Consider the following 26,530-nt stretch of genomic DNA (forward strand, 5'->3'; position numbering starts at 1 on the left):
TTCCTTCTTTCTCTTTTTATCCTTTAAGATACCCTTACTGGTACTCTTTAATTCTGTGTCCTCCTCCAGACCTCCCTCTTTTGTCTTTTTTTTTTTGGCTGGCAAAACTCCCTTTAATATTTCTTGTAGGGCCAATCTCTTTCAGGATTTGTTTGTCTGTGAAAATTTTAATCTCTCCCTCAGTTTTGAAGGACTGTTTGGCTGTGCACAGAATTCTTAGATGGAAGGCTTCCTCTTTCAGTATCTTAAATATATCATACCACAGCTATCTTGCTTCCATAGTGCCAGCTGGATAGTCCAAACTCAGTCTTATGTGGTTTCCTTTGTATGTAGTAGATTATTTTTTTTCTTGTTGCTTTCAGGATTTTCTGCTTCTCTTCAACATTTGACAGACTGATTAGTATGTGTCTTGGGGAAGACCTTTTTTGGATTTATTCTATTTGGAGTTTATTGGACTTCTTTGATTTGCATATTTGTGTCCTTTATACGGGTTGAGAAGTTTCCCCTCATTATATCCTCAACTAATCTTCCTAGCCCTTTATTCTTCTCTTCCCCTTGTGGGACATCAGTGATTCTTATATTTGTGAACTTTGTTTTGTCCATCATTTCCCTGAGATCCAATTCAAATTTTTGAGTTTTTTTTGTCATTTGCTCTTTTGTGTGTTTGAAATCAGTTGCCCTGTCCTTTAGTTCAGTTATTCTTTCTTCTGCTTCATCAAATCTGCTGTTGTGTGTCTCTAGTATATTTTTTATTTGGTCTACTGTGTCTTTAATATCTGTATCTGCTATCTTTTTATTTATTCTTTCAATTTCTTCTTTATGCTCTTCCAGTGTTTTTTTGATCTCCTTTATGTTATTTGCCATTCCATTGATTTTATTTAGTAGAGTTGTATGAGTATCTTCGATTAGTTGTTCCAAAGTCTGTGTCTCCTCTTGTGTTTTCATTTGGTCATTAGGCTGGGCAATATCTGTCTGCATCATGATATGGGTGTTTGGTGATTTTCTGTTGCCTTCAGACATGTAAATATCTTGATATTATTTCTTTGGGAGTTCACTTCCTTCAGTAGATTAAATCTTTGTATTTGTGGGATGTATGTGGAGCAGGATGTGGGGCACAACAGTGCAGTGACAGGTTGCAGTACAGGTATAGACACAGGTCAGGAATTATACGATGGTGCCTGTGAGCCTCGGGTGCAGCGCACAGGGTTGTGAATGTGCAGTGTCAGGGACGTGGAGATAAGGTGCAGCTTAGGCAGGCCTTTGGAGTGCAGGAGCAGTGTGCCGTGTTGGGGACACAGAGGTAAGGTGCAGTGGTAGGTGAACGGGGGTGCTGAGTGGATGCACAGGGGCCGGTGCACAGGCAGGATGTGGGTGCATGAGGGTTGTATGTATCATAATGTGGGGTAGGTGGTGCAGAGGTCAAGGCACAGGGATGACAGGGAGTGGGGTATCTTTGTGCAGGTGGAGGGGTCCAGGGGCCCCGGGATGCGTATGTGTGAGAGTGCTGGGGTAGGGCACAGATCACAGGAATTGCAGTATATGGGTCAGGGGCAGCCAACATCATGTGGGTGTGGCCCTGGCACAGGTGTTGGGGGTGGGGTTTGGGACAGGAGTCCATGTGTGTGCAGGGTATTATGTAGCACAGATACACATGTGAACATCTGCCAGGGTGCTTGTTCTGGGGGAGGGGGCAAGTGTGTACACATGTGTGGAGCAGGGCATTGAGGTGCAGGGTTTAAGAGGTTGGTGAAAGATGTGTGGCCGCCAGGTGATGAGGATGTGGCTGTGAGCCTGTGCAGATCTGTGGGGTGGGGCCCTGGTATATGCATCCACACAGCTCAGGGGCAGTGGGCTGGGATTGCTCCTGCTTAGGCTAGTGGCTGCTGTGGCCTGGATGTGCAGGTCGGTAATTGGCCAGAGCTGGGGGTGTGTGGCTTGGGTGTGTACGTGCATGTGTGCGTATCTGGGAGGTCCTTCCACTGATGTACACATGCACAGAACTCAGGGGGTGATGGGACAGGGTTGCGTGACTGTATGGGCTGAGGGCGGGCGGGTGTAGCCCAAGTATGAAGGTGAGTGTTTGCCGTCTTGATGCACTGGTGACCGCCTGCAGGGGACAGGAGGGGGAAATGGGGGTTGAGGGACTGGACAGGGGTGCACAGTTCTTGGGAGGAACAGAGTGAGACTGTGCACTTGCTCAGGAGAGGTGGGTTAGACTGAGGAAGCCATGGGATGTGGGGCATTGATATGTGGTGGGGGGGCAGGTGACAAGGCAGTTCTGGGATATGGGGGAGTCATGAGACTGGGGCGGCTCGCGTGACATTAGTGCTTTCAAGGAATCCAGCTTGGCTTACTTCCTTGTCCCCATCTCCCTGTCAGTGCACTCCTAATGTTCTCCATGTCTCTGCCTGGAAAAGGGGCACACTAGGCTGTTTGCACTAGATGGACAGTCTCTGGTTCTCTGCATCTTAGTTTTTTCAGCTTGTGCAGCCAGGGCCTCCCTATGTGGTGTAGAATATCCTCCCAGGTGACATACCCCCTGGAATTGCCGTTCCAATTGTCTTCCTGTCCCTGCTCTTTGGAGCAGGGGTGAACTTAACTTAGCCTATTCTGCCATCTTCCAAGAACTCTGCCGTATTCTTTCTGGGATTACTGAGATGGCATCTAAAATTCAACAGCTTGAGCTTGTGGATTCAAAGCATCTGAAAAAAAAAGTTAAAAATTTAGGTTGCAGATGCATTAATCCCCCTGGAATTAAGTTCTTCAGCATTTACATCACCACCAACTATTGAACGACCAAAACAAAGGAGGAAGAGGGGCATACTTAGTCCAGAATTAGTGTGATTAAAGGAAATTTGTTCTGCTTGTTTCATTCATCTGTGTGTTTATAAATGCATAGGGACAGTTAAAAAATTCATTTCCATCATGAACAACCAAAGCAGATTTACCCACTATCCACCATCCTCCATATTAGCAGTGACAGTATTTAATTGCGTGCATTATTTGTATATTAGGAGACTACCCCTGAGTTTTAGTTTCAATATTGAGTAGGAGCTTGCTTTGCTTTGTTTCCTTACCTCTCACCTGGACTATTAGTAACCAGAGGCCTGTGAATGATAGCTGGGCATAACTGAGGGCATCATTCATAGTTCATAGTAAAGATCACAAATTGCTATTCTGCCATCTGAGCCTGATCCATAGTTCTTTTAGCATGTGGTCTGAACAAAATTTTAAAACATTTTGAGTGAATTTTTAAAATACAGAGATTTCCTATAAATATCCAGATTGTAGTTTAGTCAGGTGCCATCTATCCCTTTGAAACCACAGTCTCTTGAGCATATTGAGTTTCCATCTGGCCAGGATCATTCATCCATGTTCCCTGCCGTATGCCTCTAAGACATCCTGAGTTTGCTTAGCCTGGTATACAACCATTAGCAAGCACTAGTCTCTCCTATAAACTTAAGTGAACCAAACAAGCAGGGTCCCCTCTCTCAAGGACCAAAGCCCTGTTTGTGACTTTGTAACTAGATACTTAAATTTCTATTTTGACCAAGGTATATCAGGCACAATAGATGTGAATTTCTAACACATTAGAAAATGAAGAGGAAATTTCCAAACAGGAAACACTTGAGGGGCATTAAAACCCCCAAGGAATATAAAAAAAAGCACTGAGAGAGGAAAATATTTCTTTTCAGATGCCATTGCTGGCTGTCAGTTCCCACTAACAGCAGAGGGAGAGGCTGGGGAGCTTCGCCTAAAACCTAGTGAGGAGACTCCCATGGGAACGTTCAAGAAGGTTGAAATATGTCCCCACTGGTTAAAAGTGATCCTTAGAATCTGTCTAATGCATCCCTGAAATAGTTGATTGATATAGAGACAGATGGATAGATAGATAGATAGATAGGTAATAGAGAAGAGAGAGAGAGAGAGAAGAGATGGTTTTGTATAGTGACTGTACTTCCACTGAGTGGGGCAAAGAAACATCTGGTTTCAGTGAACCAGATGTGGTCTGCCCATGTGAAAGAGGACTGCACTGCATCCTCTTGAGAGGGAAAGGTGAGGACCTCTAATGGCAAGAGTCTATGTGGAGTGAACAACTTGAAAAGTCAAGGTTGAGAGTCCAAGTAAGTTGGGGAGGAAGAGAGAAGAAAGGAAAACAATACCCACATAGCCATAACAGATTCTCTGGGTTCTAAGGGAAGGAGAGAATATTTAAGCCTACATCAAGTTTAAAGTTATATTACACTGACATAGCATTTTACTTATTAAATTGAGTCCATGTTTACAACTTACCATAACCTTGAGAATGTCATCATCTGAACATGATTATTAAGTGATGTGATTTATCTGTTTTTTTTCAGGGTCAGGAGGAGATTACCACCACTGAATATATTTTAAAAGGAAAATGGAGTACAAAAATAAAGTTTATGCTTTGATTATGTCAGGAATTCTTCTTTGTTGCATTAGACATACCACCACCAGCAACACAGCAGCATAGCAGCTAGGCTCTATGGAGAAGTTGGCATGTTATCTTAGGGCTATTAGACTTTCTGATTTTCATGTACAGTTCTATAAATTTACTGATAGTTTGTTCACTCAGAAGATTACCTAGTACATCTTTCCTGTTATTCTCCAAAGCTGTGGAAATCATGCTTGACATTAATTTCCTTTTTATTTTTAACCATTTTTGCTTTCCTCTAATCATCCTTAAAATCGGATATTCTGTCAACTTGTGATTATTTTCATCAAAATTAACTTCTCATTTTACATTCTTAATGAAAATTTCCCTTCTTACATAAAAGAACCTCCAAGCCATGCCTAAAGTTTTTAGTTCATAGTCTTACAGACTATTTAAATAATTCAATGCTTTCTTCCCATTGTCAATGAGTTCTTGTCTGTGGATTTTATGGCATACTCTATTGTACCATTATTTTTGTTTTTGAAAATAAAAGAAGCAAGTATGTTTGTGTTTCCTAGAAATTTACCTATAGTTAGATGAAGAGAAATAAATGAAAATGAAAGGGTGCTCAAGTTAATAAGGTTTAAATTGAATCACAATAATTATAAAATAGCTAGAAAGACCCACATTTCTTAGAATGTCATTGATTTACAGCACATGAAGTATATCCTAAGCAATTTCCTGTGAAAGAAAACTCAACAGAAAATTGCAAGAATAATGTAGGTTGTCACCTATGTCAGAGCAAATGATGCTTAATAATCATAAAATTAATTAATTGGGCATGTTTATAGGAAAGGAAGCAAAAATAAATCAACTTCCAGTTCCCTGAGTACATTGATTTAGATTTAAAAAATACTAAGATGGATATTAAAAAGGAGATGAGAGGAAAGGAACTCTGGAAGAAAGGACCCTTGGAAATCCACTAAATATTCTCTGTTTATATGTATTTGTGTGTTTGGATGTTTGAGAGAGAAAGAGAAAATAGAAAATTGACTGATATTTAAAAGAATTACTAATATATCCACTCATTCTCCCAGCCACAATGAAGATTTTCAGGATACAATTAAGTTTCTCAAATAATTAGAAATTCAGGTCTGTTTGACCAGTGAGTCGGGGTGTAGTTTATCAAGACATCTCTTAACAGGTAATAATAGAAAAAACATCACTTTACAAATATATGGTGTATACTTAAGGAAAAGTAGGTTACTAGAAGAAGAATAATAAGAGAATGCTGAATAATCAGATTGTGAGTTCCTTAGGGGATGTTAATCTTTATAACTCAGAATCTAAAGAGGTTGGTGCTCAAAACCAAAATGACTCAAGAATGAATGAATGAACTAGAGAATGAATGAATAACTCAATGCCTAAATTCAGAACTTTCCAAAAGCATACAAATATATCTGGCTCTTCTTTCTTGTCCAAGATTGGTCATTTACTTCATGGATTGATATATTTATTTTTGGAATGTGGCACCTCTATTAATGGTATCTCAGAAATTTAATCTAATCCCTTCATTTTATGTAGGAGAAACCTACAAGTAAGATCAAAGTCATGACAGAATCAAGCCGGGAAGCCAGGTTTTCTGATTTTTAGACCTGTATTATTTTCACTGTGGTATTTATCTGACAAATACTTCAACATCAAAGACATGGATTCAAGCTACAATTTCTAATTTTAAATGTTAAACAGTATTCAGGGATTATTTGGAAAGTTGTTCTCTGATGCTGGGTGTGGACATGAGTGCATTCAGGTCTGGTACAAGGATAGACTTGGATGCTAGATTTTGAGACCCTGTTTTCATTGAGATTTCTCTTTTTGTATAAGTGTGTGTTGACAAAGTTGGAAAGAGCAAATGTAGGAGGCAATTATACTGTGGTCTTAAAAACAGGGAATTTGAGTCTCTTAGGAAAAATCACTCAAATACAGGCACCGTTTATTTAAAAAAAAAATCCTCTTTTTGAATTTACTATTCAGAATTGTAAAACTAAAATTTTAAAGGAAATGGGTTAGCCTATAGTTTCTCATAAAAATCAATACACTTTTATTCCAAGTATATTCTTAGAGTTGTTTAAAAAGTACTCTCATTTATCATCACCTCAGTGAATGTTACTGGGAATCTTTAAGGTATCTTATAAGACTTTGACTTTGAAAAGTGTGAGTTCAGCTTGCTTATCAGTTAAAATAATTTTCAAAATGGCAAAATAAATAAACAAATAAAAGCCTAATACTAAGGTATTATCAGAAACAGTGACTAACAATTGCAGGATATAAATGGAAAAAGTGCCATTGATGATAATGAAGTGGGTTTAAAGTGCTTGTAATGGAGTCCAATTATAGTATCTCCTGCTCCCTTCTGTCTTTCAGTTTAACTCTACCACCCATGAATAGGAAAATGCATCACTTCCTCCAAAGCAATTCCATTCAGTTCAATCACGAAGAAATACTCTTTTATGCAGATCCCCCACTTCCTTCCCTCTGATGTCCAGATCCTTCAACCTCAGTAAGTCACACAGCATTTCTGTGCATTGTTACCTCCTCCTCTGTTAGATTGTTGGGAAACACTTCAAACAGCCATGCTCTGGAGGTGGACAAATCTGAACGGGGGCTGGAGATGGGGTGTGATAGGGAAGGAAGGGAAATAAAGCCAATGCTTGCCAAAACAAAAAACAAAAACAAAAGTTGGTGGTAGGTGGGGGGGGGTAATTATTAGCAAGCCATGTGAAATGGTACCAGAGAGAAATGTTTAATTCTAAAGAGAATAACTGAATTAGGCCATTTCTTTCAAATTTGTGAAAGCAGACAGTGAGGAAAATGGTGTTAAGGGACTAATTGAAGGCATGGAGATAACTTTGGCTTCCATAAGCTCATGAAAGCCTCCAAATTTTCATTTTTACACAGGACACTGAGTGTTAGGGCAAGTAGTGATGGCTGGGACACTTATGTGGCTAGATTATTTCCAATGTGAAAAAAAAATAAACTTATGTATAAGATTTCCTTCAGGGACATGTTTCCTGTGATGATAGTAAAAAAAAGTAGCCATACTAAATAAATATAACAAACGCAGAATTGGTTTTAAACAGGAAGCTTTTGAAGGTTTACTGTAAAACATCAGCTACTCTTTAAGTTAAAATAATGTTTGACAAGTCGGTAATGAGATATTAAAGTTTTCTTCTAAAAACCAAGCAGTTTTATACAAATAAAGGGGCAAAAACAGAAACATCAAAGCTCAGGAACTGTATATATTGCACAAAACATTAGGAGCTTCTGCTCTCTTTAAAATTTTGACATATGTTGTATAGTGTGGTTTGAGCTATTAAGGGAATGCGGAATTCTTTCCTAGCAGCTCTTTTACCACTCAAGTCTTCTCATGGTCCTGTGAAGACTGCTTTGAAGTTTCCTGGGAATAAGGGCAAGGTACTGCTGTGCTTTGCTAGATAGGATAAGTATCCTTATCCTGTAGGATATACTGATTAATAGACATATAATAGAGAATAGAGAATAGAGAATGCTGATTAAGACATATAATAAGACAGTTAAGTAGTCTTTGATCTTGATTTAAATGTCATTTTGATTTCTGAAGATGCAGATTCCAAGAAAAATCTGGCCTCTTTAGTCACCCTGCCTCTATCAGGATGGAGAAAATCTACAGAGCTGAGGAGCTTTGGAAGTCGTATTGGCGGTTGAGTCTAATTAAAGAAGCATGTGCAACGTGCCTCCCTATTTGTGTATGTAAGACTCCATATACATTTGGAAGGAATTTTTCATAATTGATTTATTCTTCTGTTTTATTATTTATTATTTGATTGGATAGATTTTAATTCAGCTTTAGTAAATTAATAGAAAAAGTTATTCAATGGAATAAGAGGAGTGATCATTTTTGAAACTGAGTTTGAACGCTTGGCAGAAATGCTTTTATAGAGGAATGCTTTTTAAAATGTGAGAGCTTAAGGGACAGAAAGATCCTTCAGTTTTCTTATAACTATTTTCCTGAGCCTGATTTCTGGAGCCAAGATTTTCCCAGAATAGTCAACCTTCTATAATGGAAGAAGCACAGACTTTAGAACCAGACAGAGACAGATTTCTACCCAGCCTCTACCACTAAAACAGTAGGGGTCCTTGAAAAACAATATTAACTTCTTTGGGCTTTGGGTTTCTCAGCTATAAAATTAGGGTCATGATATCAACTTATGGCAGTTTATTGTAGGAATTAAAAGAAAATTTCTATAAAGTTTTAACATTCAACAAGTACCAGTATCCCATTCTACCTTGAACAGGAGAGCTGATGGGAAAAGCTTCCATTTAGGAGTGAGAAAGAAGCATGTTCAAGATTATGAATAAGTGAAACTATTCTTTTTCTTTGTATTAGATGTTTACTTTGGTAGTTTAAAAACCTATCATGCAGAATGGTTGAATGTTGGAATTAGAACAAATGAGTGAGGGGATTATGTAGACTCATTTGATTCTACTCTTTGTCATCATTACTAAGCCCACCTCCACCCATGGCTTTAAAAATAGCTGTTTGGGGGATCAGCATGAGCACATCAAGGGTGAACACAGATTACTCAAACTCAACTTGTTCAATGATGAATTTAGGGTCCTCTTTCTGCTGTCACCAGCCAAACTAGAAAGCTAGGATTCATCATAACCATCCTCTGTATGACTCTTACATTTAACCAACTCCACATTCTTTTATTTCTACTTTCAAATTAGACCCATTCAGTTACTTTCTCTTCTCCTCTTCAGCTCCATTTAGTTTTGGACCTCTTTGATTCTTTTCTGGATTACTGTCAGGACCTTCCAGTTGGTATAGCTTCCTCTGATCTCAGTCCCCTCTAAATACAAAGCTAATTTTGTCACTCACCTACTTAGAACCATTGGATATCTGTCCATAATCATAAAATTTGAAACCTGAATTCTTTGGCATGGTAATCGAGCCCTTTCTTATGGGACCCTAACCTATCTCTGTAGTTGTATCTTCTGTCATGCCATCCCTTGTTTCCTAAACTCCATCTGCAATGAATAACTTGAGATTTCCATGTTCTTACTAAACTCTGTAACTTTGAACATCATGTACCCTCTACCTTCATCTCCTTTTATCCCATTGTCCGCCTGGAAAATTCCTCTTTTCTTTCAAATCCCAGTTCAAACATCACCTGCTCTGAAATATTCCCTGACTCTCAGGTTCACCTCTACTGACCTTCAAAACCAAAGAGAATTTATGATTCCACTCTCTGAACTCTCTGCATCCTGTATAGACTTCCACAGAGCTCACACTATTGGATTAGATGGATGTCCCTTCCCTCAACTATGAACTCTTTAGAACATTCATTGTGTTCACTCATCTTTGTGATCTTAAAGCTGTAAACCCTAATTGATTATCAAGTAAGGCTAGTTGAACAGTTGAATTTAGGATACAATGTTTTAGTTTCATGGGCTGCTCAAAGCAATACCATGAAATAGGTTCATCTTAAACAACTGGAATTATTCATTTATAGTTTTCAGACTGGGAAAATATCCAAATCAAGGCATCATCAGAATAATGCTTTCTCCCTGAAGACCAGCTGCCAGTGATCCTTGGCTCGCTGCCACATGGCAAGGCACATGGTGGCATCTGCTGTTCTCTCCCCTCTCTTTCAGGTTTCATTGCTTTCAAATTCTTACTTCCCTGGCTTTTCTCTATATACATAGTCATTTGATTTACAAAGGACTTCAGTAATAGAATTAAGTCCCATCTTGAATGAGGTGAGTCACACCTTAACTGAAGTAGCTTCATCAGAAGATCTTACTTAAAATGGATCCATACTCACAGGAGTGGATTAGATTTAAAATAATGTTTTTGTGAGCTACTTACAGTTTCAAACCACCATAATCAGGCTTCATGAAGTGGCAGCATAAGAGATGAGTGTGATGGGACCAAGGACACATTGGTAAATTGGAAAGAAATCAGAAGGGAAAGCTCATAGAGTTCAGAGAAAGGTTATGTCTCTGTGGAGAGATCACTGTGGATTTTACAAATCTGAGCCTGAAAGAAGGTTAGAATTTGGATATATGGAAGAAATGTAAAGATGTTCCTAGAAGAATGAATAAGTTATATAAGAAAAAGCATTCATTCACACACATATATTAAGAGCTTAGTAGGTGTTAAACTTGTTGTTGGGTACTTAGCAATCTTGAGGAACAATGAAAGATAAGTGGAAGAAAGAATGTAGAGGGCCTCAAGCAGCCAGCTAATGCATTTGTAATTTGTCATGGAAGTAATAATGAGTCACTCAGGAGAGCGGAAGAAGAATCCAGGGGCATTGTGCAGATGATTGGAAAAGGAAGAGAAACAACACGGGAGAGTAGTTAAGAGAGGTTATGTAATCCAAGCCTGAGGCTGTAGTACTCCGTGAAGATATGTGTTTAAACAATTACTGCCACTATAATAGGAGGCAGCATTTTAATAATCTATGTACAAGGATCAAACATTAGTTTAGAGATTTTTTTCTTTTTAACTACCTGAAGATATACAAATATATTCTTTGCTTGAGACTTGACTACAAAACATTTTAGGAGATGATTCCTATCTCAGATTAGTTTCACAAGGGACAAACTAGTAATAGTCAGTCAAATATTAGGATAAAGATATTCCTATTAGGCCAAGAAGCTCATGTTTAATGCTGAAAGATTAAAAAGAAGGGAAACTCAAAATGTATATGCCAAGAAAGAACAAAAGAAGTTGTTGATTAGGGTGACTATGAGGAAGGAAAAGGAATAACATTTCAGAAGGAGGATTTTTGCATAAGTATTATTGACTATAATATCCATCTTGGCACCTCCAGGGCAAAGGAAATTCTTTTTTTTTCCTCTTGTGAGTTCATTACTGTTATGTTTTATCAGATTAATCTAGAATATTTAGGAATAACACATGTGAATTTAAGGGTTTGTGAGAATTTTATATGAAAACTTAAGTTGGAAAATAGTTTTACCTTTATGCAACTGTGTAAAAACATCTCATATAAGAAGATACGTTTAAAACAATTACTATATATCATTTCCCACTATACATGGAGGCAGCATGTTAATCTATGCACAGGGATCAAACATTAGTTTAGAGATTATTGTTTTAAAAAAACTACCTGAAGATATACGAATATATTTTCGGCTTGAGAGTTGACTATAAACATTTTAGAAGATGATTCCTATCCCAGATTAGTTTTATAAGGGACAAACTAGCAATAATAAGTCATATATTAGAATAAAGATATTCCTATTAGATCAAGAAGCTCGTGTTTTTCTGCTTAGCTATTATTATAAATGACTTACTTAAAATTGAGTATTCTCTAGGGGCAAATGTGGAAACTAAACTAAAGCCATAAGGGATTTATTCTCACACCCAGGTCAGAGGCATGGAGTGTCTGGTCTTACATAAAGCCAAAGGAAGAGAGTTAGGGAGAAAGGGATATAGTTAGAGAAATAAACTCTGATCAGGAGCATAGTAGAGTGTGAAAAAAGAAAGAACAGTCAAATAAACAGGTCCAGCTCCTTTGCAGATGTCCAGAAAAAAGTAGACTAGTATATTTGGGTTCTTAAAAAAGCAGAGTCTATCCGTCTATTGATGGTTCAGCCTTTGTCTGAGCCTGGTTCACTACTGGCACAGCACCAGCCACAATCCCAGATTAATTACATTCAGTCATATTTCCTTGTATTTCTTTTTCCTTTAGAAGCGTGTATCTATGTTAGTAGTTGTAGATTTGTGTGATTATGTGATTGACAACAATGTCTGTCTTGCCCACTGGACTATGAGCTGAAAAATGAAAGGGACTGTCTTAGTCTGCTGATCTGCTGTGTCAGATATCACATAAACTAAGCAATTGGCAAGATGATGCTTTCACCCTGAGGTGTGCAGCATTATGGGGCTGGCCTGCTTCAATTCTTGGGGTTCCTTGGTTTATATCTCTGTCTCCTATCACATGAAGATCTCTTGCTCTCTCCTTGCATCTACTTTTCCAGTTACCGTTGACTTCCAGCTTCTTCATGTGAAGCCCCTTTCACTCCTCTTTCTAAGGTCTCCAGTAACAGGGATTGAAGCCCATCTAAATTCAATTGGGCCACACCAAACACCTTCAAAAGATCCTATTTACAATGGGTTCACGTGCCCAAGAACTCAGACTAAGAATAAGAACATGCCGTTTGTCAGGGTACCCAATTCAATCTACTACAGGGAACATGCCTGTTTTTACTCACCTTAGTATCAACAGCTCCTACTAGTACATCTGGCAGATATTTTATTCTCGGTAAATATATATTGCAACTATTAATGTCTAGTACTCTTATTCTTCCATAGGTTACTTATATTGGGCAAGCCAGATGAAAATAATCAGAAATAGATCGTAAATATCACTAATTTTGAAGACTTGTTTTTCAAATTTCAGAGGTGGAATGAGAAAACTAAAGTTACAAATGTTAACATTTTAAGGAATTGCTGATTTTCATTTTAGGATCCATCTATGAAAAGAGGTGTGTTAGATTCAGTTGTCAGCTTGGCCAGGTGAGCATACCTAGTCTTGTTGCTGCGGACATAAGCCAATGGTGCGTGAACCTCATCTGTTGCCAATTACATCTGAAGTCGGCTAGGAGGCGTGTCTGCTGCAATGAGTGACATTTGACTTAATTGGCTGGTGCTTAAATGGGAGATTGCAACGTAGCACTGCTTAGTAGCTCAGCATTCCTCATCTCAGCACTCGCAGCTCAGCCCAGGCCTTTGGAGATGCAGAAAGAAATCGCCCTGGGGAAAGTTGTTGGAACCCAGGGGCCTGGAGAGAAGACCAGCAGAGACCATCTTGTACCTTCCACATAAGAAAGAACCTCAGTGGAAAGTTAGCTGCCTTTCCTCTGAAGAACCAACAAAATAAATCCCCTTTTATTAAAAGCCAATCCGTCTCTGGTGTGTTGCATTCCTGCAGCTAGCAAACTAGAACAAGAGGTCTAAATGGGACCATGAAAATATACAATACTCTATCACACTTTCAAGAAAGTGGCCAAATTTATTGAAAATTAAAATAGTGGTGGGATTGCTGGCCATTTATATCACAGTGGAGAAAGCAATGCCATTTTAGTAAGGGGAATTATACCTGACCACATTATTTCATGTATTCCTTTGAAAGGAAATGCATATATGAATTTTGCATGAATGAACTGCAATATGTAACCTCATTTCACTTTCAGAAGCTTTTAGCAAAATTCTGCAGCTAAAGCTACTGGGAAGGGGGTGCAACGGTAGTTCAGTGGTAGAATTCTTGCCTGCCACGCAGGAGACTTGGGTTCAATTCCAGGTCCATGCACTTCCTCAAAACAAATAAGCATGCAAACAAAAGAAAGAAAAAACAAACAAACAAAAATTCAACATGTAGTGCTGCAATAATGGAATACTCACATGGAAAAAGAATAAAATGTGATCCCTGCCATAGACCATACAAGAAAAATAAAAAGCTACTGGGAAAAAATTGTATCATTGTATCACTGTGGAACTGTAAAAATGTTTTGTCTTGAAGAGGAAATTGGTCTAGACATGGGAAATAAAGTATAGTGATAAATGGGCACTTTTTTGTTGTTGGAAAGGTAAACAGTGAGGTTCTCAGGAATCAGTGCTGATATAACTTTTGTGCAACACTTTAATGAATGTCATGTAAAAGGAAAAAGGTCTCCAGAATTTTCAGGTCTGAAGATTACATGACTCTTTCTCAAGTAGGGAAATACGCAGTGTCAAATAAACAGGGTAAATTGCAAATTATGTGTGGACAAAAACTTAAAAATAAAAGACTTTCTAATTTTTATGATTATAGAAGATGACAAAATAATACAAACAGCACCAAGGGATATAAAATTAAGATCTCTTAACCCTAACCACCCTCTAATAATCCCATCTCAGTTCTGTTCTATAAGTATTACCACCAAACACGGTCTCTAGTCTTGATTGAAATATTCTATTTAAATGCACACACACACACACACACACACACACACATACATATATATATATATATGCCTTTCTATAATATTTTTCCAAACAAATGGAAATTATATACAATATTATAGTCATTGTTTATTTTTACTCAAGAAATAAAACTTGTAGATGTGTTTTCTGTTAGCGGATACAGATCCACTGCGTTATTTTTAAGGACTGCATATATGTGGCTAGATAGAGTTTCCCTATCTAATTTGTTCAGTCCCCTATTGATGGATATTTAGGTTCTTTTCTAAATGTTGTTTATATTCATATTTTTATGATTTTTGTTATGTTTATTACAACAGACAATGCCTCAAGGACATTCTTGAATGTATATTTTCTCTGGTATAGTTCCACAATAAATTCCTGGAAATAAGATTGCTGAGTCAAAAAGTTGGTGCAGTTATAATTTGCTTTGCTTTTGCTCAATTACCCCCCAAAGTGTTGCATCAATGGATATTCTCACTAGCAGGAGATGTGCATCTGTTTCCCCACATTATAGACAATAATGATAATTAATGGATTGTCTAGTTTTTGCAAAGAGTGATCTTCATATTTTAAAATATATATAGTTTTAATTTTAAATTTTCCATTAACTTTTCATTTTTAAAAAACAAGGCATACATACACATGCTTATAATGTTCACTACTTTTATCAGACTGGAGGAAAGAAAGCAGACTGTAGACTGAAGAAAGAGTAGTGCTGGGAGGCAGTGAGAGCAGATTTTCCTTCAGAGAACTTTGAAAAGAGGACAGAGAAACAGGGGCCAGGAAGCAGGGGAAAGTCTCAGTGTCAGGAAAAACCTTTATTTGTTATGAAATTGTTATTTGGAATTAGATAACTATAGCTTTCCCCTGAACTAGGGATGCCCTGTCACTGGAAAAACAAGCTAGAGCTCATCCACTGCTGAGGTCTGTCCACTGTAGGAAAATGCATGGAATGGAAAGAGAGCTCTAAAATCATCTTCTCTCGAGTTTGTAAGGGACTCTAAAGGTCATACAGGGAAATGACTACTAAGAAGTTATTTAGTTGGATCCTTTCATTAACATCTTGCTTTGAGGACCTGGGGAAAGTGCTTGAATATTTCTAATTATAGGGAACTCACTAATATCACAGTGTGGAAGGAGATGATGTCTCAAATGTCTTCCAAACTGGAGCTTTTATGATTGACACATTGAGAAATATTTGTATTTAATATCCAATTTGGGGCAAAAATAATACAACTGATCAAATCTTTATGTCATTGTTAATTCTAGGGGCTTAATTTTACAGCTCAAAGTAGAAAAGAGGCAACATTTAATTGGTCACAAGTGAATATTTCTTGAGAAAGCAGTCCAAGACTAAGAAATAATTAGAAGCAAAAAAAATAAGGTTTCAACTGATGACTCTTGTGTTCATGTTTTATTTTACATATTTGAATTTGAAAAGTATCCTCTTTATCTGTTTATACAAAGATATTCCTCCATCTAGTCAAATATATCCAATATACACTTGATTTTACATTTTCTTTTCTTTTTCTTTTTCTTTACTTTTCCTACTTTATGTCTCACACATTCTCATCTGAAATGTATGCAAATTAGTAGCATACTTGACACAAGTACCAAACAAGATAACAGAGAAAACACACTTCATAAATATAGAAATCGATGTCTTTTAAAATTGTAATTGCCTTTGGATTTTGCCAAAGTCTAGGGTGGTACATGGTAATAATTGAGAAGATAACTATCAAAGGTGCATCGAAATATTTTTACCAATTTATATTTGAGATGCATGGTTTCAAAATAGGCAATTGTTCAAAGGCCTGATTAAATCCATTGGATATTTGGTTTGCGCAGCATTTCACATCCTGGGAAAATAAAACCAAATATATTGTTTTAATTTGTTCTCCATTGAGGCATGCAAGGTAAAATGGAGCTTTAAAAAAAAATGGAGTAAATCCCCTCGAAATCAAATTGACCTTTTCTAGGCAAGATTTTCTATAACTTGGCAGCGTTTGAATCTATATTCTTCTTTTCCAGGTCCGTAATGTATGGTCCACTTCCTATGGCTGCTCTGCTCTCTAAAATGGCAAGAGTTTAAACTACAGTAGCTTAAAAAACATTAATTTCCCAGTCATTGGAAATAGCTTACATTTCTATCAAGGCACAGAAATTATTCCTGCTTTCTGATACCTGCGTTTTATTGCTGCTGATTTAAGAAAATGCAAACACTGGGAAATGTGAATATCTTTCTTTGAACTGTTTTCTTCTTCTGTTGCTTTCCTTTGCTATCGTGCCCCCACTCCTGCCCCAGCCCTGTTATCAGTATATATTTTTCTTGTGCTGGGGTCCAGAAAGTAGAAAAAGACCTAAGTTTAGACAAGGTGTTTTATTTTAGGGAAATTTAATGAGGCAATGAACTTTTACTTTTACTTTTTAGGCATTAGGAAAACTCTCATTTTAAAATGACAGAATTTTGTGAGAGATAAGCTTCAGAAATTTCTAGTTTTACAGATGATGAAGCAAAAGCTCAGCCCTCTATGCTTTTTCCACTTTACAACTTGCCTCCTTGTTTTGATAAAAAGAAATAGCTTTGCAATGTACTCAAAATAAAATCCAGTTTCCTGCAGTCTGCAATATTTGGGAATGGTAGGCTGCTTGAAAGAAAGGAAAATAGCCCAATTAAGAACAAAGCAAAGAGACACTTTATCCAGACTTCACCAAAACTGACTGGGAAAAATGTCTCTAATATAAAAATCTGAGCACAAGAGGCCTTTTGAGCTTCTGCCCTTTCCAGATTTAAATAAATTGAATTAATATGTCATCTTGATAATGAGTATATGAGCCCAATAGTAAGCACATTATTAATCACAATAAGCCAGTCCTCTATAGATTTATGAGTAAAAATTCAAAACTCACATATTTCTATAAGTTGGTACAAACACAGTTTCCCCCCAGGGGCTCTAATTGATAAAAGTTTGGTCTCATTCAACTTTTCCATACTTTGAGTGGATACTCTGTCAAACACAAGAGACTTGACTTCATCTGTTTTATGCTTTAGTTAACATTGCTGTCTAACCACTGGTGGTCAAAATACTCTATTTCTTAGGGTTGACTATTAGAAATTAGATACTGTTTATTATATGGTGGATAATTTGTCCATTGTCTCGTCTACATGTCCTGAGATCCCTATGAGATAGTTTCTCTGTATTTCATAGTTAAAGAAACAGACTCGTGGGACAAAAAAAAAATCCCTATGACTTACTATAGTAAATGGCAAAGAATGCATAACATATATCATTTTATATATATATATATATATATATATATATATATATATATATATATATATATATAATATAATTTTGCTCACAGCTTTTCAACTGTTCAAGACACTTGTTATAGCGGTAAGATAGAGATTTTAGAGTAAGAGAGATTTAAGCAAAAACTGACTCCCCTTTAAAAAGTTGTTCAATACAATATAACTTAATGAACTAAAACCAACTATTCTTAGGATGGGTTTCTTAGAAGCAGAGCCTGAAGGAGGGGTTTGAATGTGTGCACTTTATAGAGGGTATATTCTTTGGAAGAAAGCAGTATGGGAATGAGGGAAGCAGAATTCCAAAGAAGGGAGAGTAGAATATGGATATGATTTCAAGAAAAATCTCATCTTAGCCTAACTTATCCATAGGAGAATTTGCTTCAGAGAGGGACGGGGCCAGACCTTTGTATCCCAGCTGAGTCACTGGTTGACCCCCCAAAAGACTGACATTACCTATTCTCAGGTGCTTTCTGGCAAGTTGGTTCTTGTTAACCAAGGACAAATTTCTGGTGATGTTTTTAGGTGCAAGCCATTGACCTCCACCATTCTCAGCAGTTGGGAGATGAGTGTCCCAGCAGGCTATCATACCTACTTTTATAGAGTGCTCACTAGAGGCCATTTATTGGGTCCCTCCTCTTAAAGGAACTCAAAATCTAATGGATGGGAAGAAAGCTGAATGTGACAGGAGTCAAACTAGAAGTATATTTGTCTTGTGACAGTCTGCTTTGTCTGGCTGGGGATGGAGATGGGGATGGAGAGTTAGAGGAGGGGAGAAGGGAGATGCAGAAGGGCTAATGAAAGACCAAGTAAATAAAATTATATTATAATGGAGGACCCTTGAGGGTGATGGGACCTTGTGAGGGTATGGTAGAAGATGAGCCGGGAAAGAAGAGCGTTACCCATTTCACGAGGGTGTTGAGGTTTATGCATAAGAGTAGAATTTAAATCTGAGGAAATGACAATGATGAAAAATTACTGCAGGGTAAATGATTATCTCAGATCTACATTTGTGACCACCATGGCAGTAATTACTTGCATAATTTTTTCTCTGCAATAAGATTCATGGAATGTTGCCAAATTGGTATATACTTATTTTTTTCTTACCTCTAATCTCTTGGGATTATATGAAATACAAAACAGGTTTACTATACTAGTATATTTGATTAAAATACCTCAAGGATAATTCTGAGGTTGGTATAAAAATGGAGAAAATTGCCTCTGCATATGTCAATAAGCAGGTGGTTTTGAGCGCACTGGCCCCAGCTTGCAGAGGTTGATTACATGAGCCTTTCCCCAGGCTTTTTTCTCCCTAATCTCTGAGATCGTTCTGCTTCCATTCTTTGAGCTCCATAAACCATAGGGCTATTAGGCCCCTAACTTACTAACTTACTTTGCTAAAATTTCTCAAGCCCATGGTTCACATCATCGAACTTTCATGCCATTTTTCAGGGTGGAGGTCAGTTTATTTTTGCTTGTGGTCACCATTGTTTACTCTTTATTTCTATAACTTTTTCTTTTCCTGTTTCAGAGTCCTATCAGTTTTCCATATGGCCTCTCTGCTGAGCAAGTCTTCTGTGAACTCTGTGAAACTCCCCTCAATTCTAGCATAAGTAATGTTTTATAAGTGTTCTCATTAAAGTAGTACAGTGAATGGGTTGGAGTGAGGAGGGATGAGAAATAGAGAGTCATATTCCAGTATTCAATAAAGGACATATTCAATTTTTTTTCTAAATAACTCTGTTTATAATGGCAAAATCTGGGAGCAAACCAGATGCTCTTCAGGAGAGTGGATGAATAACAATTGATGGTACAATCATATAACAGAATGTTGTATAGCTGTCAGATGAAAAGATCACAGTCACATGCAATAATATGGATGAAACATAATAAAAGGTTAAGTATAATAAGACAATCCCAAAAGTTTATATATAACATGATACTTTTTTATAATGTTAAAAACAATTAAAATAAAAATAAACAATTTAAGAATGCATATATAGGTAAGGTAATACAACCATATTAAAAAGGAAGCAAGGGGGCAGGCCACGGTGGCTCAGCAGGCAAGAATGCTTGCCTGCCATGCCGGAGGACCTGGGTTTGATTCCCGGTGCCTGCCCATGTAAAATAAAAAAAAAAGGAAACAAGGGACTGATGAAACAAGATTCTCTATGATGGTTACTTGTATGGGGAGGAAGAAGGAAAGCATGAGGAAGGAAGTTAGATGGATGACAAAGTCCTAGCTTTTAGTGCTGAATGATGGGTTCATGTATACTTGTTGAATAATCAAAAATAATTAATAAACTGTTATCTAACTACATAAAAGAGGACCTATTTGGACGAATGACAAGAGTGTCATAGCCAAGGTTTACCATTACACTAACTCTGTTTACCTAAGATCCAAAAAGAAAATCATATATAGCTATTATAGTCATTCCAGAGCTAAAAGGGAATATCAAGGCTTATGGTATGAGTTGTTCTATGAATTAAATGAGTCAAGTTGTGAATAATAAGTATGAGGTAATTACAAATTCATCTGTGAAAAAAGAAGTATTGCTTTCTTTATTTTCTTGAAGGAAGGAATTTCAATTTGAATTATCAGAGCGTTTATCCTTGTTCTCCTCTCTTCACAAGCTCTTCCCTTACCAAGTTTGAACTCAGAGTCTTCCACAGCAGATGGGAGTGGTGTGTGTATGTGGGGGGGGGGGGTCCTTCTGATTTCCGCTATTAAATCCATTTCCCCAGCCTAAGTGGTATTTCCAACGTGGAAGCTTCACAGCTTCTTACCTGATTTAGGAATGGGGTGAATCTTTCACGTGACTGGGAACTGTGATCCCCAATGTTAGGCCTTAGTGGATATACAACATAGCCTTTTCCCTCTGATGTCTTGCCTTCTTACTCAAGTCCTCCATAAATTTTAAGACGCAGCTATCCTTGTCTTCTTCCCACTCTCTGGGAATCTTATCTCCTTCCTCTTAATCACAAAATCCCTTCCCTTGCCTCTGGAATACTTGGTACAATCTCTTCAATAAATTTAAAGTTTCCAAAAGATACAAATATATTGACCTCAAGCAACTTTGGTAAATTTTCTGTCCATATGTTAAGTACTAGTTATGTGGTATTAGGTGCTCAATAAATAAATATTCCTGACCTACTGTGTTAGCCAGTTTTCTTTAGAGAAACATAACCAACAGGAAATATCTATATATATGAGATTTATAAAGGTGTCTCATGCAACTGTGGGAATGGAAGCATTCAAAATCTGTAAGGCTGATTGTGATGGGTTTTGAGAAACTCCACAGGAGAGGCTCGCTGGCTGAAGAAGCAGTGAAAAACTTTCTCTTCTTCCTTAAAAGTCTTCAATTGGTTGTATTATTGTTTATCATTGGAGGAACATAGGCCTTAGTTGATCGCAGATGTAATCAGCCACAGATACAATCAACTGACTGATGATTTAATAAACCAGCATTCTGGTTTATCAACCATCCATGAAATATCCTTGCAGCAATGGACAGGCCAGTGCTTGCCTCTTCAGACCACTGGGCATAATCGCTTGGCCGAGTTGACACCAGAACCTGATTATCACACCTACCTTGATCCCCAAATTAATAACAAGTAGTATGGGCTTTTATTTTCCTCAAAATTGAAAAAAAAAAAGAGAGGGATTTCAAGCACTTACAGATTAAAAACCTACTCAGAGAATTCTTTTCCTTTTGTGGAGCCAAAATGGCAGCCTGTTTGTTCTGGTGAGTAGAATAGTGTTGACATACAGTAGGTGCTCAGTGAACACTTCTGGATTGACAACTCCAAAACAAAAAGTGAAAATCTGTTGTTTTTTTCTTGAAAACAAGAAACCCACTTGGAAGAACGGAGAGGGAATACATATTCCACTAGAAGTTCATGTTATTTTATGTCTGTCTGGCACAACCCAGGCCATTTTTGTTTCCAGGCTGAAAGAAGTTGGGTGTTTTCCAGTCCAAGGGGTAGGAAATATGCTCTCTTGGAGTAGAACGTGGAGTATCCTTATATGACTTTAAACAGTCCTCCCACCCCATATGCACTCCCTATCACACGTACCAAAATAGTAACTGATTTTCCTTTGTTCTCCATTGAGTCATGCAAATGAAATAATGCACTCTTCTCCCTTAAAAGAGCAACAGTTTGATCTGAGAAAATTCCTTGTAAACAGCAAACTGATGTTTCAGGAATAATTTTCTTTGTTCTTAGCAGTTCCATAGAGGTAGCAATTATTCGTTACTGGGATCTCTTAAGTTATCAACAGACTCCAGCCAATCTGTCCAGGTGGCCCAGTCCTATCACAGGGTGTTGCAATGAGATAAAAAGAAACCATGCTTTGTGTTGGCTGATTTAAAAATGGATCTCTGTTAAGGAGATAAATATAGAAAATGTCTCAGGTTACTAAGCTGCCATTCGAATGGGGGCCTCAAAGGAAAGTCATAATCGTGCTTGTCATATCTGTCTTCAAAGGCTTGTCACAAATATAGTTAATTAATTACAAAAGCACCTGCCTCCACCTTTATCGGCTTCCCTTTATCTAGTTTTCTTTGTCTTTTGACAATGATAGAAACTGAGTTCATCATAAGGAGGCCATGATACTGAACAAAACAGTGATTTCTGGTATGACTTATCATTGTTGACTTTGCTTCAGTGATTTTTTTGCTGTTTTGTGTTCAGCTAGAAACCAGAGCAACTGAAAATTCATATATTTATGTAGTCGACAATAAGTGTTTTTCAATGAATAAATTGATATTTAATTATCTCAAATTATTTGAAAAGTATAAAGCTATCTTTTTTTACCCTTATATAAGAAATATGCACAATTTCCCTCATAATCTATTCCACCTATGAGAAATTCCAAATTATTTCAAAAACCTAATTTTTCCTGTGTTTGAAGAATGAAAATACTGTTCACTGCATGAAACTGTTTAATGTCATTTAAAGTTATTGTTAAATCACTTTCCAAACTTCTCCAATGACTATCTCCCTGCCTTTTAACTTTTTTTCCTTGATCTCATTTTGCAAACCTAGTTTTGTTCTAAATTCTCTGCAAATATCCTTTGTTTCCTGACTATTAAACTAGATTCAGTTTTGAACACTTATTGACATCAAGAGTTTTGAGCTTAATAGGAAAACAAGCTCACTATTCCTTTGAATTTCAAGTATAGATATTTCTTTGTTTAAAATACTTGGAGTATTTGTTATTACATCCATTTGTCTAATGATTGTTTTTACAATTGTGAAGTACTTCTTTACTGGGAGGCTTCTTTCTTTTTCTAATTGAATCATCTCCAATTAATTTTTTAACAATAAACTTTATTTTGTAGAACAGTTTCAGATTTACAGAAGAATTGTGAAAATAGTACAGAGAGTTCCCATATAGTCCCGCAACCTGCTTCTCCATCACTGACACCTTACATTAGTATGATATGTATGCTACAATTAATGGACCAATATTGATACAATATTAATTAAAGTTCATACTTGACTGAGATTCCTTTTATTTTGTACCTAATGTTCTTTTTCTGTTCCAGAATCCCATCCAGGATACTGCATTTTATTTAGCCATGTATTAGTCACCTCTTAGGTTGTGAAAGTTTCTCAGATTTTCTTTTGTTTTCATGACCTTGATAGTTTTGAAGAGCAGTGGCCAGGTACTTTGTGGAATGTCTCTCAAATTCCATTTTGATGGAATGATGTTTCCAATGATATTTTTCTCGTGATTGAACTGGAGTTGTAGGTTTTGGAAAGTAGGACCACAGAGGTAAAGTGTGTTTTCATCACATCGTATCAAGGATACATATAATCAAAATAACTTATCACTGTTAGTATTGACCTTCATTATCTGGCAGAGGTAGTCTTTGCCAGGTTTCTCCACTGTACAGTTACTCTTTCCCTCCCTTTACATGATTTTGGAGGGAAGTCACTAAGTACAGTCCACACTTAAGGAATGGGAAGTTATGGTCCATTTCCTTAAGGACCGGATATATACAAAAATTATTTGGAATTCTTTTGCATGGAAGATTTCTCTTCTCCCCTCTTATTTCCCCTTTTTGATCATTTGTTTATGTCAGTGTGGACTTCTGCATATTTTGTACTTTGATTCATAATCCAATAGTACTTGCTTATTTTGGTGCTTAAATTGTTCAAGTTTTGGCTACTGGGAGCTCTTTCAATTGGCTCTTGTGTCCCTTTGATATAACCCCATTGTTGTGGGATGCTGTTTTTGTGTTTATTTAAATTTTTTTGCCACTTCCTTATCATTTGGAACTTTGAGATGCACCAGAATTATCTTCCATATTTCTTGTCCCAGTCCTATAATCAACCATTTCTCCAAGGATTCTCGGTTCCTTTTATTTGAGAATGGTATTAGAAACTGCGGTAAGGGCACTAGGTATGCTCTTTGCTTGTAGATCATTACTTCTAGTCCTCTCAGCTGACAGAGCAAGTTAATATGTGGACATACTTTTGTCTGTCTATCTAGCTGTATGTATGTATGTATGTATGTATGTATGTATGTATGTATCTATCTATCTATCTACCTACCTATCATCTTTACAGGCATTTACGTATGTATATTTATACTTATATATGCAACTATTTGTATCTATATCAGGTTAATGTTAAATAAAATGAAATGTCTGCCTGCATTGGGTATTGCCCAGAGAAGACTCCTTCTGAAAAGGACTTGTCAGAAAACAAAAATAATTGACCTATAGGGGTTTTCTGAGAAAATGGAGCACACTATACAAGGCTGCTATTAAAACAAGTGTTGGTCTAGTAGAGAAAGCTTATGAAAATGGACAAGCATTTCACACTAATCAATATACACATCGTAACACACCCCCACCATCTAAAATGGAAACAATGTCAGCCAATCAGAACATTTCTTCACCTGCTTCCCTTATGGCCCTGGCCGTATTATGAGCTTCCTTTTATGACCCCCTCATTCTAAATGAAATGCTGCCCAATTCATGAATTACTCAATAAAGCTGTGAGATCTTAAATTGCATGAAAAGTTTTTCTCTTATCACTAAACATGAGTTCAAACTGATGTTTGTCTCCACTCTAATCCATTACCATGGGGATCATACTAACTTCCTGCCTTGCTGATTTATAAACTCCCACCCCAACAGTGAGAAATCTGCCCCTCGTCAGCTGCCATCCATTTACTTAATGTTCAATTCCAGTACACATGTACAACAGTACCAAGTTGTTAACCCCCATGTCCCTATGGAAAACAATTCAACCACCTAGAGTACAGTGCTTATATACAGCTTATTTAACCTTTAGTTATATAGGCTTCACATTCTTAATCCACATTCTCTGCATAAGCAAGTGAAATTCAGAAAGAGAGAGAAAGTCACAGAAGTAAAAGGCTGAAAGCAAGGAAACCCAGACAAGAGGGGAGAGACCAGCAGACACCACCAAGTGCCTTGTCATGTGCTGGAGGAGTCCAGGATCTCTGGCAACTGGTCTGTAGGAAGAAGGTATCAGCTTGATGAAGCCTAAGGTTTGGACATTTTCATGGCTTCAGAGTTAAAGCTTGTAAGCTAACAAATTCCTATTACTAAAACCAACCCATTTTATGGTATCTGGTTTTGACAGCCTGGCAAACTAGAACAGTACCTTTTCCTGCCCTTTCTTCAGTGAAGTTGTTTCATACATTTGTAACAGAGTTAGAGACTGTTTTGTCACATTCTGCATTCCATCCTGGGATCCCTGGCCTCTTAAATGAATTGTTTTACTTTAAATATATTAATAGTCATTATTTTTGCTGTACGATCCTATGGATTCAGACAAATTCAGTGTCTTGTATCTACAATTATAGTATCATACAATATAGTTTCACCGACTTAAGATATCTTCTGTGTTTTACTTATTCACATCTTCCATGCCCCCTCAAGACTCACAACTATTGATGATTTTCCCACTGCTTTAGTATCAGCATTTTCAGAATGTCATATAATTTGAATAATACAGTCTATGATCTTTTCAGATAGGCTTCCTTCATTTAACAATATGTGTTTAAGATTCATCCGTGTTTTTTCATGGCTTGGTAGCTCATTTCTTTTTATTGCTGAATAGTCCATTTTTTTATGCATCACAGTTTGTTTATGCATTCATCTATTGGGGACATCTTGGTTGCCTCCTGGTTGGGTGGTTATGAATAAAGTTGCTATAAACATTAACAGATTTTTGATATAGTGTTCTAGTTTGCTAGCTGCCAGACGCATTATACCAGAAACAGAATGGCTTTAAAAGGGGGAATTTATTAGGTTTCAAGTTTACAGTTCTAAAGCTGTGAAAATATCCTGATTAAAGCATGTCTATAGAAATGTCCAATCTAAGGCATCCAGGGAAAGATACCTTGCTTCAGGAAGGCCGATGAAGTTCAGGGTTTCTCTCTCAACTGAAAAGGCACATGGCAAACATGGAGACATCTGTTCACCTTCTCTCCAGGCTTCTTCTTTCACGAAGCTTCCCTGCAGGCATTTTCCTTCTTCATCGCCAAAGATCTCTGGCTGTGTGGGCTTTTGTGGTTCTTGTGGATCTCTTGGATCTTGTGACTCTAAAACTGTTTCCTCTTTTAAAGGATTCCATTAAAGTACTCAAGAACCACCTGGAGTGGATGGCCTCACATCTCCTTTTAATCAAAGGTTAATACCCACAATTGGGTGTATTGTATTTCCATGGAGATAATCTAATCAAATTTCCAATTTACAGTACTGAATAGGGATTAAAAGAAATGGCTGCCTGCCTCCAC

The 26,530-nt window shown here is 37.2% G+C and overlaps 1 long non-coding RNA gene across 4 annotated transcripts in view; it reads left to right on the forward strand.

The window, feature by feature from the left end:
- The window catches only part of LOC143668058 (uncharacterized), a 162,102-nt gene that overhangs the window by 70,957 nt on the left and 64,615 nt on the right, over positions 1 to 26,530 (forward strand). For all 4 annotated transcript variants that reach the window (XR_013168272.1, XR_013168271.1, XR_013168273.1 and 1 more), the window contains 2 exons: positions 6,824 to 6,959; positions 8,040 to 8,184. This is a non-coding gene — a long non-coding RNA (uncharacterized LOC143668058). The remainder of the gene's footprint in view (positions 1 to 6,823; positions 6,960 to 8,039; positions 8,185 to 26,530) is intronic.

This window comes from Tamandua tetradactyla, chromosome 24, assembly GCF_023851605.1.
Source record: "Tamandua tetradactyla isolate mTamTet1 chromosome 24, mTamTet1.pri, whole genome shotgun sequence".
Taxonomy (NCBI): Eukaryota; Metazoa; Chordata; class Mammalia; order Pilosa; family Myrmecophagidae; genus Tamandua; species Tamandua tetradactyla.